Below are 18,213 nucleotides of genomic sequence, written 5' to 3' on the forward strand. Positions count from 1 at the left end.
TTAGCATTTTTATAACAGCTAAACCAAACGTTTCCAATGTAAATTTCCACCTTTATATAGTGTAGAAAGGCATCCTGAAGCCTGGAAAGTCATTAATTTGGTGTACGAAGTGTGCCGCATCAACACCTTAGAAAAGAAATCCATGATCCAAGGCTGCGGACTGTTGGAATTTAGCTTTATATCAATGTTAATTATTCTAAGAAAGATTACTATTTACAAGACTGCAAATGTTACAAACATGATTAATTTGATTGTCCAATATTTCCGTTCAGGTCGCAGTCTCCCCAGGAGGCGTGGGTTCGAATCCCGCCTCAGACAGTGCCCACATACTGCTGTGGTTTATATATGGCTCGTTCACATTACACCATTATTAAACCCACAATTTAGCAAAATGAGTTCAAAACCATGCCACATTTAAAGCCCCCCCATCGGCCCGGGGAAGGTGCTCCTCTTCGGCTTACTGTGACGCCAGCGCCCAGACGGCCGGCGTGCGCCGAAGAAGAGCGTGGGCGAAGAGGAGAGTGGACGAAGAAGAGCACGTTCCCCCGGACACGATCGGTGGCGACGTTTCGCGCGGTTCGGACCGTACCAGAGCTCCGGCCGGCGTGCGTGGCAGTTAAGCCGTAGAGGAGCACCGCCCGTGCCCTACACCAAAGATAAAGTCAAGGCTTATAAAAGCACGCGTCCAGTGCGGTAACGCAAACGATCTCGGAGAAGCTGGCGGGGGCCCCGGGGTCCGAAGACGTAAACAGCTGACGTCATCATTATGAAGAAAACACCCTTAGGATCAAGACTAAGAGAGGCCTCAGCGGCCGAGTTCGGTGATTGCATTGCAAGCATTACGTCGTCATCACTAATAGCATTGTACAACAGTGTAAGGTTTACTAAATTGTAGAAAAGCGCACGTTTGGCTGCCACTGCTCACCGGTAACTCTCAGAAATTTTTTGGATCCGCTTGTTGTACCTGTGTTAGACGGCCGGCATGCGCCGAAGAAGAGCGTGGGCGAAGAGGAGAGTGGACGAAGAAGAGCACGTTCCCCCGGGCACGAGCGGAAGGCTGAACTGCAGTGACATTCACAGATTGATAATCAGGCACTTGACGTGTTGCAATATCTCATGAAGGAAATACTGGACAATCAAATTAATGACTTTCCAGGCTTTGATGGTTAATGTATACTGTAAATAAATATTTTTATGGCGTGTACGTAATGTGAAATACTGCGTACGAGCCCCTATTACGTAAGCGTAATGTCAAATAACACGTACCAGGCGTGGGCAAACTACGGCCCGGGGGCCCATCCTATTCGGCTTACTGTGACGTGAGCATGCCCTCCTCCTCCGCCGGCCGGTCTCCTTCGGAAACGCCTCCATGAGCCAAATGATCCACCAGCACTACGTTAGCGGTTACTATATTAACAGTTGTTAGAATGATTTTCTTAGACTTTTTAACATCATTTTTGACCCCCGAAACATGCACAAAAACATCCATCCATACCGGAATGCCCGTTCGGCCAGCTAAGGTCACTAACCATCGCACTCAATCAGAGGGGCCCTGATTACGAGGTGAGTGGCATCGGAATTTTCAGCACTAAAAAAACGAAACTTCATTAACAGCTAAACTAAACGTTTCCAATGTAAATTTGGACAAAAGTTGGAAATTGACAAGAAAGTCGGAATTTTCCTTCGGGGGCATTGTAGTTTCGCCGAGCGGCCGTGTCTTCAATTGAAAGTATTGCAAATCCCTGTATTGTTAGTTTTATTTATTTATTTTTTTTTTTTTTTTACATTGTCACAATGCGCTGAAATGACCAAGTGGAAAGCAGGTGATTATGACATGACTCCTTGTGATATTCCGGGGGTGATCAGAGGATTGCGCTCCTTTCATCTTTGGGGAGACACTTAATATCTTTGAGCCTGGGGTCAAGGAACCGCCCGTGCATTTCCCTTGTAATTGAAATGACTAATTTTCAGTCGGATTCGTCAAAAGGGCGAGTGTAGAACGGCGAAAAATCAATTCGAATCTCACTACAAAGTAGATATGACAAAGTGCAGTGCAACATGTGACCTTTTTGCTGCGTGTTAATTAGTACGGTCTAAAAAATATTCGGGGGCATTGGGTGGAAAACGGCTAAATATTAGGTCCCACAGAGACATGTTTATGTTGTCTATCCCCGGACACGATCGGTGGCGACGTTTCGCTCATTTTGACAGACTAATATGTGAGAGCACTGGCAGTTCGCAAAAAAGACACACATATTTAATTTCCCAATTATCCGTGCATGTTAGCACACCCTGCTGGGCAAAGAGTGAGTTGTCCATGCTTAGAGCGGTCTAAGGCGGGGCGGTATAAGTAACGTGAGGCTGTATTCAAATAGTACAGCTGTCAAGTCAATAGTTACCAGTGACGAGCCAGGTGGGAAGGCGATGTTTGTCTTTGTGTGACCTGCGACAGCTAACTGTGGCAAGCCTGTCCTGTTCTAGAAATGCGCTCCTTTCATACGAGCAGGAAAAAGGTTTTTCTCCAGTGTGTGTTCTTGTGTGATCTGTTAAAATTGACTTTATGTTTGCCGCTATTATGGTTGTGTGTTTTATTAAATTAAACTTTTTCGAGAAGCATTTTCCACAAACTGAGCAGGAAAAGGGTTTTTCTCCACTGTGTGTTCTTGTGTGCAAACTCTTTGCTGATTACGACGTCTTTGCGCGCTTCTGTCCAGCCAGTCATGTCCATAGAGGAGATTTGGAAATGAGTAAAGTTCGACATATTTGGGTAAGAGGGGAAATTGTGACCGGAGCATCTGAGCAGCCCTTTGAACTCGGAAAAAATGTTGCATCTGATAGTTCCTGTGCCTGGCATGCATCTTTGTGGGAGGTTCTGCAAAGGAATCCTAAATGGCCATGGTAAATTGTGGGTGCAGCAAGAGATCATCAAATTTGCAGCTTCACTGAACAGGCTACAAAATGCATAATTTATTTATATCCACGCTGCTGGATAGAAGAGCAGAGGTGGAGTCTGGAATGGACTCCAGTCTGGACGGGAAGTGGGCAAAATTTATGACAATAGCCATGTGTTGCAATAAACGCCACCCTCTGCACGACCACAATGAGATCCCTAGCCGACTTACATCCCGCAAGAGTGGAAGAATAAAGTGGAACTAATAAAATAAGAACCAATGATATAACCAATGAAGCTAATGAGGCCTTTGACTACATGCCTAGGCAAAAAAAAAAAAAAAGCTGCAGGAAGATGACTTTAGTGGAGTGGGTCCTCATCCAGGACCGTAATCGCCATGGCAGCATATCCGAGGTTGAGCCTTTGATCTTGAAATAGTCAGTTTGGGGTAAATTCAGAACAACATACAAACAAACAATGAAACAAAATTAACACATCTTTCATGCCATTCATATCCCCAAAAGAAATAAAAATAACACAAAAACCGCGGCCCGGCTCCTCGTAGACGCCGACCGGCAGGCAACACAAACGACTTCCCTCATGAGACGAAGTATGCGCATTGCATTTGTTACACATCCTTTAGTCATGATGTTCAGGAACCAAGTTTGGCTCCTTTGGGTATCCGTAGCGCAGGAGTCAATTCATCATCCATACGTCCCGACCTGAAGACATCGTAATGTTATTATTTTGTTATACACGCTTGTTGACGCAACAGCAAGATTCCTTACCCACATGCATGATTGATTGCTCCTTCAGACAGTGGAGAAGTTGCTGTTATTTTTTGAGAACCAAGGTCGCCAGCTCCGCCGTGGGAGACAAATTTGAGCTCAAAAACGGTAAATATAAACAAAGCAAACACAGTCAAGAGCCATCTACTGGAGGCCAAAAATACTACAACTGCTTCATGAAGCAGATTTGAAGCTTCAATTTATTCTGCGTGGCAACAAAAGTTCCTGCAAAATGATTCAGATGATCCATCTTCTCGAAATTTTTCACATTTGAGGATATTCAGGCCCTGAAGACGGCTGCCAACTTATTTTTGATCGCAGTGGTAGCGCCACCAACTGGTTAAAACAAATACAAATTATTTTCGTTGATGTTTTTCTCCGGGCAGGTTCACAAATGCAGGTCTTTCTTGTTTTTCTATTAAAAAGTTGCTGACAAATGAAGGAAGTCAGTGACTGCGGAGATCCAGGACATCATCAGATGTCACCTTAGAGTGGAAAAAGGCATCCTGAAGCCTGGGAAGTCATTAATTTGATTGATGATTCAACCATTCAAGCCCACGTCTGGAGTAGCAAGAAAAAGTGTTCCTATTAGCTTCTCGAATGCTCTCGTCGTCATTTGGTTTAGCCTCGCGGGCCAAATATAATTACACTGCGGGCCAAATTTGGCCCGCGACTGACCGCCACGCGGTAACGCGGCCTCTACGGACCGAGCACATACCGAGGCCTGGTAAGACTGTCTGCTCCCAGCTGGTTTAGGATTCCCGGGAGCATCTCCGTGAGCTGTTTGTTTTCGGCACGGATTAAATTTGGGGCGAAACACAATCAAACGAGAAAACCTTGTGACGCGGCGTGATGAAGAGGAAATGCTTGTCGACGACAATCTTAAAGCAATTATGACATTTCCATTTTCCAATGAATACCAAATCGCAAGAAGTTTGAAGTGTGCTCCTGTTTCGGAGGCGGTGGGCGCTGGCCGTCTATCGTCTGCTCGGTTTATTATTTAGGCTTGTGTTAACTTCAATTAAAGTAAGAATGCTGCAACTTTATTATTAGCCCACGTTTATGGAAATGTTTTTTTTTGGCTCAGAGCACCACCTTTTGATTTGGCTTCCAATTGTCGGCTTTCATGTGGGCTGAGGCTTAGTAAACAACAACTAAGTGGGGAGAGAATTATTCGTATTATTTTTTTAAGGATTTTTTTTCTTTCTTCATTTTTTTCTCTTTTTTTTAAAAAAAATGTTCTTGCATTGGAATGGATGATCCAATGAAATCCCTTCATGAAGACGACGAAGACCGGCCGTCTGGGCGCTAAGTGTTGCAATATCTCATGAAGGAAATACTGGACAATCAAATTAATGACTTTCGACGGTATCTGATCGTCTTCGTATCCTCAAATGTGAAAAATTTCGAGAAGATGGATCATCTGAATCATCACTTTCCTACCATGTGCACTTTTGTTTATGTTTGTCAGCTGAGTAGGGCGTTTCCCCCCAGCACTCTGTCTCACCAGCCACGCACCTGTTCCCCGTTGCGTTCAGGTCGCAGTCTCCCCTGTAAGCGTGATAGCGTTCCTCTCATAGCAAATGTGTACAGCGCGCGTAGAAACTTTAATTTATTTATTATTTATTATAATAATTGTGGTAATTTATTTAATATAGTAATGAGAGGGCGAGGTTGACCTGCAGATTTACCGGCACGTTCACCGACAGAGGTACGCGTAATACAATGAAAAAATATGAACCAAATATAAAATATATTTATTACAGTAGCTAACTGTAATGATCAAAGCTGTCGTTAAAACCGCACACGAGGCCGCTTGACACATTGGGATTGAGGAAGCTGCACAAGTCTCATTGCCGGAGCACCCTCAATAAAAAACCTTTATTTATCATCCAGGTAGAAAACGACATATTTTTTCTCCTTTTCATAACATATGGAACACTCTGAATTGTCCCACATGTACATAAAGAGTCGGTACCTGAAGACATCTATATGTTTATATTCTGTTATACACCTTGCGCCAATCAATATAATTTTCCTCACAAGGGTCGGAGGGGGGGCTGGAGCCTATCCCAGCTATCTTCAAGCAATAGGGGGGGCACACCCTGAACGTGTTCCAGAAATTTCCACATCTATAGAGTGTAAAAAGGCATCCTGAAGCCTGGGATTTGATTGATAGATGCAAGCTATCCATAACACTATTTTTTTGCGTGTTTGTGACGTGACGTCAGAGTGGCGTGCACACGCGAGCGTCGCCGCGTGCGTGCGTGCCGGCAAGGGCGCGACAACATCCCCTACCTTGAGATTCCTCCTTGGTGTGTGCCAACGCTGTAGTGTATTTCTGTACTTGTTACAATGGTACACCCCCATGAGCTATTTTCACTTGAAATCGTTTTTTTTCGTAGCAGTTGATGTTTAGTAAACCTGATGTGATTAAAGACATGTAAAAGGCTGTGTCTGTAGTTTTTAAGTGGAACGGCTGCAAAAAAAAAATAATTTAAAAAAATGCCATAAAGTCTGATCGATGAGTTTCTTTCTAGACACAACAAAAACAATATTAAAAGAACAGCAGGTTCTCCCGCAAAGCCTTTTATTTTCATCGCCTTGGGAATAAACTGCTGTGTAGTTCCAGTCTTACTGCAGCTATTAAGTTTTGCTTTTGTGGAAATTGGCTTTCTTGCATTTCTCAATAGTATTGCTCACAGAACAGGATAGACTACATAAGGTGTGAATAAATTGGAAACAAACTGGCACGTCTTTAATTTGACACATGACTCGAGGTGGTTTGCTGCAAACTAATTGGATTTTTTGTGGGACCTCTTCTTGTTATTTTTACTCGCCGATGATAGAAGGTGGCACAAAGCCTTAACGGCTCAATAAATGTTTGGCCCAATTTTGAAGCCAAGCCCCCTCAACCACCACCCCCTTTCTTTCCATCAGCTGCCCCTGTACGAACCAAGGCCAACACAGACTGGTGGTTTTGGTTAGCTGGCAAGTGTGTGTTCTGCCGTGCATGCGTGCATGCGTGTTCCACTGTTAACCCTCCCACGGTGTTGAGACGAGGTCCCTATTGTTTTTCTAGAAATTGTTATTAGGGCCCGAGCTGCAACCGTAAACATTTTATTCTTAGAGAAAAAAAATTGTCACTTGCCCAAGTTGGCAAACAACCAATTTGTCTCTTAAAATTGCACTGTGGGAACCTCGCGGCCAACGCTGATTACACTGACTATATTGTGATTATAATAAATATCTTTCTATCACCACCTTTTTTCCCGTGTCTGCGTTTGGAGAGTCCAGTCCGGGATGACACATTTACCATGGTGAAATTAAACATATGCGATCGGCTCGGGCCGGGCGCTCGCTACATCGCGCGGATCAACACTCAACCAGGGCTGCTTTTTTTAAATCATCTAAGTGCACGCTACACATATGAAAACTGTACGGTTACCACGCCACATGCTACACCGTCCTATTTGAGCGTTTATGCTTGCTAGCTAGCTAGCTGACTTGCTTTGGAATGCGCTGCGCCTTCCAAATACATACAATAAAATATTTGGACGCTCAGGTCACCTCCAATTGCGGCTCACCTGTTTGACTTTGGCCATGTGGGCATCTGGTGCATGTGCGTGTAAACGAAGGTATTATGCCAAACAAGGGGGACCAGTAATACAGTAGCGCAGTTAATTAACAGTTATTTCTTCTGATTACACTCAGGCTCTCTTGAATGTGTTCTCTTTTTTCTTGCTTGGTACTATCAATGGGCGTCCGCAGGCTGCACAAACACTGGAAGGTCAACGGTTAACTCATTCACTACCCGATGAGTAAAAAAAAATATAAAAAAAATAAGCACTCCTTCACAACTTCCCCATCACTGAATGTTTTTTTATGTTTCCCCAAAATCTATGGTACTTTTAGTGAACATTCGTTTGCATGCCACTGGGCTGATATATATATATATATAATGACATTCAGACCTAGAATTGGACTATTCTTATTTTATTCAACTTTTCTTCAAAATTTTCCCCAAAAATGTTTTTCATCTTAGATGTTTCGACTTAAATTTTAACACATAATATTATACACAAAACGTCGTTACATACCAATAAGAGTTGTTTCACTTTTTGTTTTGAGTGATTTACTGTCAAATTGTAGAAACATGAATTTATAATAACAGCAAGTTTGAGATGAAAATTCTCTTTACTTAAAGGCAAAGTCAAATAAAAATGTTGTTTCCAATAATGTTCTATTCACCCCCCACTAATGTAAAAATGGCATTCTGCTTAATGTTGCGTTTGTGTAAAAAGAATTAAGCAGCAAAATCCACCTGTTTTTACCCATCTCAGAGGGCGGCCATTTTGTCACTTGCTGAAAAAAAAGGCATCAGTTGCTCATCAAATGTCAGCATTTAAACAATTATTATGCTGCAGCACAGTTAGACAGACAATGTAGCAATACTAACAGCCATATATTTTGCATTGGGGTATTGGGTAGTATAGTAAAGTCCAGGGAAAAATTCATCTTGCCTTCTTCACCTAATGTGATTAACTCCTTTCTATTTTCCTTTACTCTGTCAGTAAGTCTTTCAGCTTTAGAAACCAGGCTACGGCCTGCTTCAATGCTGTCCAAGACGAATAATGGTTCATCCACTGGCCCAAATCCGAAAACCAACATTGAATGACCTTCCATCCCTAAGGCGGCGAGGTCCCTATTGATGACGACGAATATCGAGGCGACACTCAAGAGATATGGAATGGAAAATGCAAACCCTGTAGCAACTCCTGCTGATGCCAATGTCAAATTAAGGAAAAGCGATGGGCAAAGAGCACATTTAAACGACTAACCAATATTTATTTAAAAAAAAAAAAGTATAAAACAGATGCTCAAAACTGGGCTTTTAAAAAGGGGTGTGATCGTGGCGTGTGTGTGCGTGTGTGTATGTATATGTATATATATATATATATATATATATATATATATATATATATATATATATATATATATACATATATGGATGAGTATCGACTTTTATGCCCATTTCAGACACAGAAGAATTTGAATATTAATCCGAGTGTCTTCGCACTTACTCCATATTTATGTTCATAACTTTTGAAGCTGCACGCTGCATTTTAATTAGTGAGCTGATTAGTGTGCAGCCAAAGACGTTTGCCTCTATTATTATTATTATTAGGGCCGACATCCCCCTGCAAAACAACGCAGAATGTCTTGAGTCTTTTCTAGCCAATTTTCAATCGGATTCGTTAAAAGGGCACCGTGCTGATCTGGGTGGAGCATGTAAACGGCGGATCGTAAAAGATCACATCACATGTAAACCGGTGAGAGAGAGAGATCTTCATTTGGAATTGTTTCAATCAAAATGACAAAAAAAAGTCTCCATGTAAAGACGGTGCAACTTGGAGTATCTTACCAGCAATGTCTCCAACAACATTTTCTGAAAGACCTAAAACAAAATCACACAAAAGATTTCATAACCATTACACATTTCTAACACTGACAACATCCTTTATAACACACTGAAAAAAATTAGCGGTTCTTCTTTCTTTGCGACAAGCCACCTTTCATCCTATGATTATAAATAAACCGAGAGGTCACATTAGCACTTGGGCAGAGTCGCCCACATATATATATATATATATATATATATACATATGTATATATATATATATATACACAATTGAGCTTGCCACCAAGTTATGCCACAATTGTCACTGCACTAGAAACAAAGATTGACAATCTGACACTGCAGTTTGTTCAGCAAGTGGCTAACAGCTAACGTTTGCTTGCCGGCGGCCATGCCGGCGTGGCTATTTATTTTTTTAAGCATTTTTGAAGGTGCGCCGCTACTTCGCGAAACTCAGCCAACTTGGCCCCAACGCTGCATTTTCTCGCACTTAACTGTTTTTCCAGAAAAAGAAAAGACCTTCCACCTGCCACCAATGCCGTAAAACATTACCATGAACACTTGACACCTTTTCTGTTCATTTTTTTTTTTCGTGTAGCTAAATAACCTTTAATGTGTTAGCATATCTTACAACTACTCAGCCTGTGCTCAATGGCTTTGCGGTGGAGTACGCCAAATCCAATCGCAGCACTTGCAAAGGCTGCGAGATGAAAATAGAAAAGGTTTGTTCTCACGTCAAATGTAATGCGTTGTCGTATTTCGCCCGCTTTTAACTCTTTCAAGCCCACTTGTGGTGTTCTGGTGAGCTGTTTCCCCAGTCTGCACTGCTGTGCTGAAGTGATAGCCCTGTTTGGGAAGACTTTGCGGTCTGTGTAGTCTTTCTAATTTCATAAACATATATTTTAGGTCAAGTGTGTACTTTATTTTGAACGCAGGTGTATGGAAATGTGTTGTTGGCATAGAAGAGGTCCAATATTTTATTGTCTCTGGTGTGGCAGGTTACATATCGCTGAATAGCAGTACCTATTAAGCGCCCTCGTACAAACAACAGAAACCTGCCACAATTTGATTGTGAAATTAACTTGCATCGAGGATCCGGAATTGATTGCCCTTATCATTTTTGACACACAAAACTTTTAGGTGCAAGCTCCATGGCGACAAAGCCTTTCTACACTATATCGCTCGCATCTCACAGGGGCTGCCGTAATTGCCTCCACAAGGTTGTCTTCCAATTTATTATTTCCATTTTAACTACACTTGACTGCCCAGGCTTCAGGATGTCTTTTTACACTATATAAAGGTGGAAATTTACATTGGAAACTTTGTCATCAATTTAGGGCACCAACTGACTTTGTCTTTTCAATTATCACATAGTTTTCGCCTTAATTATTTGCTCAGAGGTTATAAACAAAGCCGCTGCTAAATATACATGCGACTGATTCTATTTCTGAGGTCTGACTGTAATATCTTATAACATAGCACATCGATTTGGCCGGGGATAGTCAACATTTCGACTCGGGCGTTATTCTTTTGGTTTGGGTGGGAATTGTCGGACAGCTGTAGTGGCTGGTAGGTTCTAAGATTATAACATAGTAAAGGCGTCATCTTGTTTCCCTGTCGCTGAGAATGATGTTAAAAGTCAAGAAAACCACAAAATTGCGCCATCCTGGCACCTGGTAATGCCCGGCTAAAGAAATGACCAAGCAAACATTGGAAAGTCATTAATTTGATTGTCCACCGCCAAGTGGAATCAAAAATTTGTTTTTATTTTAATTTTCACGTACTGCACGGTGCCCTTTTGACGAATCCGACTGAAAATTAGTCAGAAAAGACTCCAGCGTAAATGGCGAATCCCGGTCGTGGAGGGTGTCGTCACTTTCGGGGCACTGTCTGAGGTGGGATTTGAACCCACGCCTCCTGGGGAGACTGCGACCTGAACGCAACGCGCCGCCGGTTGCAGCCTAGAAGTGTACTCCATTTTGTCATGCACTGTGATCAACACTGATTTAAAAGAAAAATCTTTTATTTTTATAGCGCTTTCGCAATAGCGGGAAGACCTAGATCGATTTATTTATTTATTTATTTAAATTATGCTCTATCTTTAGCTATGTGCTCGGCTATCGCGTCCAATTTTTTTCCACAGCTTATCCTTTAGATGAGCAAAATTCCAAAGCAAATTGCACCTATGACAGTTGTTATTACCACAGAAGCCATCTCAAATGGTTGCGGCGGTCCCGCAAGCCCAATTCGGCCGAGCCCATTGAAATGAATGGGGGAATTTTCTACGTTTTTGCCTTTTTTTCCCCCCATTTCCGCGGCTCCCAGGCGATCGTGTCGCGGCGGTGGCGGCGGCGGTGGCGGACACAGCAGCGGTGTGGATGTCCACTTGGCGGCGCTGTGTGGTGACGTTTTGGCAAAAGGCGTGGCTATTACGGTGCTGAAAAGTCCGATTGAATTCAGCCTTAAAAGTCAGTTTGCCTCAACAACATGACATTTGGTCAACATGTCTATCGTGGATAGACCCCCCAAAAAGTCTCAAGAAGCCAGCTAGCAAAAGAAGCTATTCGGCGTTTGAACAAGCTGTCAGTTATGAATGAATAAATGAATAAATAAATAAATAAATAAAGAATGCCACCTTTCATTTCACAGGGCACTCTTCTGTGCGGATGACCCTGCCCTTCTCCCGGTCCATGATGTGGTTTTCCCTTTACGTTTCATGCGTCTTCATGCCTCCCCATGATGGAGTGCGGCGGACCCGGGACAAACACTGGGACAAAAATCTTTAGTTTCCGAAAGGAGGAGGGCATGCTCGCGTCACAGTAAGCCGAGTTTCGTGTCTGGATCAAACACTCAAAACAAACATGCATGCTCCGTAGCAAACGTCACCTCTAAGAACAGCCAATCAAAAGGTCCCGTTTTTACAGGTCGCCGGGGCGGAGCGGTCTAAGGCGTTGAGCTAGGTTTTACAGGAAGTCGGCCATTTTGTGCTAATTTATATTACACCATATGGAAAGTGCTCAGGTCGGAGTTTTTCTCAATCGGACTTATTTTTTGTCGCGATTGCTGAGAGCCTTAATCGATAAAGCAAACTTTTTAGTATCTATTGTATATGTGTTTAAATTTGTCTTCTAATTTCCCACTAATTTATATTACACTATGACTGTTCCCATCAGTTATCATTTGCAGAAATGCAACGGATGCTGCCTTAGACCGCTCCGCCATCCTGGCACCTGGTAATGCTTTCTTGAATGTTCCCCCTTTTTTCTGAGAAAGTGAAAGAGAGGGCCAAGCAAGCAGGCCTATCTAGGCTTTAAGATGTCACTGTGGTGTGAAATATGGGCGAACAAGCAGGGGCTTTGAAACCCAAACTAACTCCCCTTGGACACCCCCCCCCCATCCCCATCACCCCCACCCCTCCTGTACACAACCCGCCTGTCCTTGTGCACTGTGCCGTCCAAAAGTAGAAATTTAACGTCACTTTGCGTTACGCATTCGGCTCCTCCGCGCGAAACTTGATGCACCTGAACGTTGCTCAGTTGACAACACGTGTCTGCTGTCACGACCGAGATTCTGTTCATCGGGGGTCAGGAGGCCGGGGGTCATCGATCACTCTCCGGCCACTACATTAGGTACACCTGTACAATCTAAAGAAAACCAATGCAAGAGCTGTACACAGCAAGGCCGTTTTAGTTGACGGAAATTAGCCAAATAACTAAAATTGAGAAATACTAACTGAAACTAAACCTTACGTTTAGAAAAGTCTCTACAATTAAAGCAAAAATGTCCTATGTTACCAACTTTGTCATTGAGTATCATACATGAGCTTTTGGGGTTAATTTTAAAAGTATTTATTTATATATTACAGTTTGTCAGTAAAGAAAAAGGAAGAAAAAATTCTTTTGAGAACTGTACTTTACTTCATCACACAATACTTTGTGATCTTTTCTTTTCTTTATCTTGATCTCGACAAATACGCCAGAGGTTTACAAAAAAATCTAATAAAACTAATACTAAAACTAATAAAAACTAAACTAAAACAAAGCATTTGGAGCCACAGTCAAGTCTCCAGATACGCATTTGCAAATTGCTGGCGCCGGAGGGGCAGCCTCCGCCGGGGCCCCACCGCGTCCAACACCCCCGGCGGACCTCTGTCAAACAGAAATTCCCTCACATGAAAATGGAGTCGGACATCACTCCGTACATCAACCTCCGGGTGCTTTTTTAGAGGGGGGGGGCTAGTTCAGTAACTGGAGGGTTTTCGCTATTCGCAGCCGCGCTCGAAGATGATTGACAGTTGACGGGGGGCGTGGTTTCAGCTAAATCAGTGGTGCACAGCGTTCATGATAGTCTCGCACACACATATCCCTTTTATCACCGTCTTCACCGGACTGTTTTTCCCCGAGATGGGACCTGAGCTGCGAGCACCAAGGACAGGTGGTCTGACTGGGATTATTTGTCCATTGCACAAATTCCACCACCTCCACGCAACCCCGCCAATGTCCACCTTTCTGTAATGTTATTATTTTGTTATACACACAGTGCCGCCAAGTGGAATCAAAAATTTGTTTACCCCCCCACCCCCAGCAAGAAGAAAATAATTCACGCAACCCCACCCCACCACCCACTCTCTGCCGAAAATGTAAATAGCATTTTTGTTGCAAGCGCCAAGGTCAAGGGTTCCGTGGTAGATACAGAGGGCGTGGTCGTGGCGCCCCCCCAGGCCGGGGGCGGAATGGGTTCGCTCCAGGGTGGCTCGACGCAGATGTGTATTGTGGAAGACACTTTTTTCCCCGGCTACTCGCACCGCTTGCTTGCGGGGAAAATGTTCTTTTTCTTATCACGCTGAGGACAAAGAAGTCATGTTTTTGTTGCATTTAAATGTTTGAGCTTAGGCTCCATAACCGGACCATTGAAAGGTTCGGCGGTGTTGCCCCTGCTCAGGTTAATCTGTTCAGTCGCCAGCATCCTTCCCGGGGTCAAGAATGCACCTGTTGTCACGTGATGACTTGATCTGCTGCTTGTAGGCTCCGCCCATCTGTTGTCCTCACTCTCATCCTTGTTGCAAATGTGTACAGCGCGAGCTGAAAATGCAATTAAAATAGAAACCTCAACCTCAAGGATAGGATTTTTGTAGAAATCTCAAAATCGAAACTTTGGACCTTCTGATTTATTTTGTCAATTACCCGAAACCGCTCAACACTTCACGCGGCGTGACGTTGTGCGTTGCGCGCCGGCTTTCAGATCGTGGGAAGTCCTCACAGCTCTATTGAGTCAAGGTACATTTTAAAATAAGACGGCCATACTACCCTGAGAACGCCCGATCTCGTCCGATCTCGGAAGCTAAGCAGGGTCGGGCCTGGTTAGGTACTCCATAAAATTTACAAAAAGCGAGGTGAAACACTCAACCAGGGCTGCTTTTTTTAACATTTGATATTTTACTAGAACACGGTAAACTGCTAACCAGTTGGTGGCGCTACCACTGCGATCAAAAATAAGTTGGCATCAGGAAGGCAGCTCCTCCCCCTGCCCTCCGCTGCAGCCAGTCCGTGCCACATAGAAAGATTTCCCAACTGTGCTCATCGCAACCATTAAGTTGACCTCAGTGATCTCTTGGATCAAACTTTGCGGTGTACGCCGACAACGAGAATCTATAAATGTGGAAATTTACATTGGAAACGTTTCCAAGATGTCAAACACATTTGCGAGTAAATTGAGGCTAGGTCATTATTATTTCAAGATACATATATCTTTTGTGACATTTTTGTTTGGTGTCATACTAAGAGATTATTCTAATGCTTTAGTGACGCCTCAAACATCCAAACAGTCCTTTTCTTTTACAAATGGCAATGGAAGTGTGATTTGGTTGGCAAGAAAAAAAAAAAAATCACCAGTGCAAAAAACCAGGCTGCTTTGGTTGCTAAGTGGGCAACATTTAGCCGGTCGGGGATCAGGGAGTGTGTCTATGCATGAATCAAAGCCTTGTTCAAATACAGAAAACACTCATCCGAGCAAATATAAGGTAGATTTTGTTAACCTGCCCGGAGAAAAACATCAACGAAAATAATTTGTATTTGTTTTAACCAGTTGGTGGCGGCCAGTCACTGGTGTAATGCATGGACTTCTGTTGGTGTCCAGAGTCGGGACTTCGCAGCGGTCGCTGCTCAGGCCCTAATAATAATAATGAGAATTCTCTACAGGCTATTTATTTATATATATTTTTTTTAAACGGGCAGCTGGGTGAAGGGATTTCACCATTCCCCAGAGTGCAAACCGGTGGCAGTGGAACATTCCAGGCGCCAGGCAATTTAACGTATGACTAACGACTAACCCGTTGTAGCCTGTGGGCTGCGTCCATCGGGCAGCTGAAGTCAGAGGTCAACAACCAGTTCAGGGTGTATGTGTGCTGTGGCCTGACGAGTCAACGTTTCAAATTGTTTTGGAAATCATGAATGTCGACTTGTATTAGCTTTTACCAGTAGACATGAATACTCACTGTTGAGCGTATGAAGTTGATCAGCTTTATGTAACTGTAGTCGTCTAAATCTAACGGATCAACCAGGGCTGCTTTTTTTAACATTTCTCGAGGGCCAAACATCATTATCTTTGAAAAATTGTTGTATTTTTCTTTTTCATGCTCATGATATATTTTTGCGTGTTCATGCTCCAATATCGATACTCATAGTGGTGTCTTTGAAAAAGGTACCGATGACGCGCTGGTCCAATGATCAGCATCTCGGTTTTATTGAAGTATTCTATGAACATGTTGAAAGAAAATCTTTGGAAAGGGGAATATCTAGCCATTGGAGATTGGTTTACTTTTTTTAATATGCTCAGCTGTGACAAAGCAATTATAGTCTGCACAAGGGCACTTTTTATCATTTGGTCTTGAGTCTTTTCTGACTAATTTTCAGTCGGATTTGTCAAAAGGGCACCGTGCAGGATGTGAAAATTAAAATAAAAACACATTTTTGATTCCACTTGGCGGCGCTGTGTGTTGAACCCTCGCTACTTCAAAAACCAAACCACAATTATCGAACCGCCCGTGGCGTATTTATAGCCTGTGAATGCGCCCTCAGACTCCATGAATTGCCTGCTTTGAACAAATAGTTTATTTGAATACTAAATTCAGAAGTTCTTCAGGGAGCTTCTACTGGTGGACAAACCTCCTCGTTTGCCTGTCCCTGTGAGCGCACTTCCTGCTATGATAAAACAAGACAGAGGACTGTGGCAAAATGTATTTAAATTTAGAATTTTGAGGCCACAGGTCAACCAATCACGGCTCAGCTTGTGAACGTAAGGTGAATCGTGATTCGTACGTTTTTCTTAGCCCAGACGCAAGTCACCTATTCTACTGATTTTTAATTGAGGAATCACATGAGTAAAGAAGGGCGTGGCTATTACGGTGCCGCAGAGTCTGATTATTCTCCGTGGCAACAAAAGTTCCTGCAAAATGATTCAGATGATCCATCTTCTCGAAATTTTTCCATGTCAATGACTGTGTGCGCCTCTCCAGTTCCGTTTGACCAAACAGCCCAAAAGACTCAAGACAATGATCTTACTCTCTGCCGAAATTCTCTTAAGAGTAATTCGGCTCGACGACCAGCCGCCGCTCCACGTTCCTGTCTCGGCGACGCTCGACGACCAGCCGCCGCTCCGCGTTCCTGACTCGGCGGGGCTCGACGACCAGCCGCCGATGTTTTTTTTTTTTGGTGCTGCTGGAATGGGAATACACATTTAGGGGAAGGAACAGCCCACAAACAGACACACACACCAACTGGTTAAAACAAATACAAATTATTTAAAGTGTGTGCTGGGTTAAAATTGTTGCTGTGGCATATTAGTTTCCAATTTCCCCCATTTTTACTGAACGGTCTGCGATAATTGTATTCATTTGTACATTTATAACCCCCCGCCCCATTCCTTAATTCGGATTCTCAGTGTTCAGTAACATGTGACCCATTGTTTTTGTGGAAATTATTATTATTATTATTATTAGGGCCCGAGCAGTGACCGCTGCGAGGTCCCTATAAAAGGTGACAACAATGTAGTCGGGATCAAACAGGCCATTGACAGTGGCGGACACTCCAGTACAATGTCGTGTGTTTGGGCACTTGAAGGGCCACAAGGGATCTCATGGAAAATATATCAATCAAAATAAAAAATAAAAATCACCCATTCTTCAAAAGGCGGCCACCTATTTGCGAAATGAAGCTGAGCCGTGGCACCCTAAGTTTGCCCTTATGGAAGCTCCGGAGGAGGAGGGCGGCGTGATTTTTACATGTCGCATCCTAAAATATGCCAATGTTGCGCTAAATTTTGCCCTATCCCGGATGTTCGCTCCACCTGCTGCAAGGACAACAGACTGCACCTTAACACTGCAAAAACAAAGGAGATTGTCGTCGACTTCAGGAGGAACAAGACGGTGTTTATAAGGAAGCTTCTGAGTTATTAGTTTCATGTTTGCTGGCATATTGAGTTCATCCAAATAATTTTCAAGCTTGGTCACAAATCGCAATGGTACGACTGTGCTACTAATTTTACTTATTAATTTTTACAGCTCATCATATCAAAGACACCATTGATGAACGCCTCACCGGCCACTGTACACATTTGCTATGTGAGGCATTATCTCATAAGGGAAATACTGGACAATCAAATTAATGACTTCCCAGGCTTCAGGATGCCTTTTTACACTCTATAAATGTTGAAATTTACATTGGAAACGTTTGGTTTAGCTGTTAATGAAGTTTCGTTTTTTTAGTGCTGAAAATTCATTGTCTGCTGGCGCTGTACGAGAGCAAAATCTCCCATGAAAATTCATTGTCTGCTGGCGCTGTATGATGTTCTAAATATGAACGTTTCATGTTTTACCCGCTGTCCGTTCACTCACCACGCAGCACTTGTGTCTCAAGAGCAAAAAAAAAAACATATGGATGCATACTAAAAACTAAAACTTCTCTTCTAGATATAATACACTAAAGCAGCCGTGGGCAAACTACGGCCCGGGGGCCACATGCGGCCCGTTAAATGTTTTAATCCGGCCCACGGAACTTGGAAAATCTACCAACTTATTTTACATCGTAGTAGTAGCGCCAGGGCTGTGTGGTGACTGAGCT

The sequence above is a fragment of the Idiotropiscis lumnitzeri genome, chromosome 22 (assembly GCF_059441095.1).
Source record: "Idiotropiscis lumnitzeri isolate Australia: NSW breed Sydney's pygmy pipehorse chromosome 22, RoL_Ilum_1.0, whole genome shotgun sequence".
NCBI classification, from domain to species: domain Eukaryota; kingdom Metazoa; phylum Chordata; class Actinopteri; order Syngnathiformes; family Syngnathidae; genus Idiotropiscis; species Idiotropiscis lumnitzeri.